This window comes from Austrofundulus limnaeus, unplaced genomic scaffold (assembly GCF_001266775.1).
Source record: "Austrofundulus limnaeus strain Quisiro unplaced genomic scaffold, Austrofundulus_limnaeus-1.0 Scaffold205, whole genome shotgun sequence".
Lineage (NCBI taxonomy): Eukaryota > Metazoa > Chordata > Actinopteri > Cyprinodontiformes > Rivulidae > Austrofundulus > Austrofundulus limnaeus.
The window spans coordinates 193,578-195,786 of NW_013952607.1; positions in this window are offsets into that span (position 1 = coordinate 193,578).

The window sequence follows — 2,209 nt, forward strand, 5'->3', positions numbered from 1 at the left end:
TTGTACAGCTTGAGAAAAAATGGTTCTTTAAATGTCTTAATTTAAATTTGCCTCATCTATACAAAACATGTTGGTATTTTTTAAATTCCAGTGAAATATATTTATGTTTGTGGTTGTAATGTGACAAAATATGGAAAAGTTCAAGGGGTATGAATACTTTTGCAAACCACTGTACCTACATTTACTGCCACTGTGTATGTAAATCTATGAAATACATGAAAGTGTTTACTACTTTTTCTGTGAATTATAAAATGGGCAGTGACATAATGATCCCTGTGCTGCAAACTGTGAAAATGAAAATAAGATGTGCCCAACAGAAGTAGTCCAAAAGGGATTTTTCCCCTCAGTAAGCTTATTTGGTTCGAGAGCATCTTGGCTGTACTATTTTTGTTCCAAATCCTAAATCGAAACTGCTAATGCATTGGGAGAGAAAAAAAACTAGACTCAATGACCTTCAATTAGTTTTACCCACAAATTCTATTCATAAAGAGGCAGACTGCCATCGAGTGGGAGCAGGCTGTGATTACATGCCTTTCTGATAAGAGCACAAAATTTTAAATAACTACAAAACACAAGATAAGCACACTTTCCAATTTGATCAATATTAAAACCTAATAAAAACATTCCAAAGACTTTATAAAAGGACGTTAGCTGTTTGTAAAGAGTAGAAGAGTACATATGTGTTAATATACCTTTTTTAACGTACAAAGACTGCCTTCAAAGAATCCTCCACCATTCCCTTTTTAATCCTGGAAAGTATCACCTTTTGCAACCTCCTTGTTTTCTTTTTAAAATATATATTCTGCATTAATAGTACACACTAGTTCAGTACCTGAAACGAGTTCCTGCGTAGGAGGAAAAAAAGACCAATTTAAGATGTTTCTATGCTGTTACATTTCAGTGTGTTTCTGTGTCAACATTTATAGTCACTGACATAACTATATTTTGTCAAAACTCACACTTTTTTACGCAACAAATTACTCCAGTATTATTACTCCTCAGCTAATGTGGCGACAAAGAGGTGAAAACCCCCTTTAAAGGGTGTATGAGGCGAAACAAAGCCAAATCACAATGTACAGTGCTGTCTTTGTAACTGATCCACTCCCATGAATCAGCGAAATAATTCCCCTGGTTGAATGCCCTCTTCCACTAACAATCCAGGGACAAGCACAGATTATTCTGTCTCTCAAAAAACTATGAATATATATATATATATAAGTATTATAATGTATGTATGTCTACATAGAACCATGCCTTCTAAGTCAAAGAAGCTTGACTAAAATTACCACAGAGGGCTACTGAATACTTCATGAGAAAAACGAATGCGTTAAATATTCAATTTTATCTATTTACGCAATGATTCATCTGAATATATATAGTATGTATGGTGTGTGTGTGTGTGTTTAGTTTTTTCCCCTACATTGTGATGTTTGGCATGGTTTTAGTATGAGGCATTATTAGAAAAGCACCCAACAGGGGATGCCCAAGAGCCCTTTACCACACCGAGACTCCTTTTTCCTGACTTACTAGATTTCTGCTTAGCTGTGGCCTTGTGCACCTGCTAACATCGTACTGTAAAAGGCAGATACCCTAAAAAGTCCAGGACAAAGGTGAAAGAGGGCGTTTTTTGCCAGGGATGGAAAAGAACACGAGAACAGAACCAGCTAAATTGGGCTGACAAAATTTTCAAGTAATTCCTTGAGCGTTTGTGCGTAAAAGTCATGTCTTTTATGACCTATTTTAAAAAAAAGTGTGAATTGACGTGTCTACATGAGTGTCCTCATCAGCCCTATCACACGGTTCTGTTCTCTTGCTGATTGTTTGCCTCCATCCTCGGTTGCTGCTCCGCCCTCTTCCCACCGTAACTCGACAGTGCTGGGCCTTGGCGCGCTCCCACGAAACCCTCTCGCACTCTTTGGTCACTGAACGGCGAAGGCTGATTAAACGGAGATCCTGACATGAGAACTTGCAATGAGGTACACTGCCATAACTTAAGAGCCTCAATATCCAGGGTCTGCCACCATTCAGCTTAAAAGCGATGCTCAGCCCTGAGTAATTGAGAACTGGGAGGGTCAGCTAACATGGAGGAAACATCCAGCATGACAGAGATACACGTTTGTATGCAAACAACTGTTTCATTGTTTTATCATTGTAGCTAGAGTTGTTCTAGCAGAACAGCCATCTTAAAGTGTATCTTACCCCCCCCCCC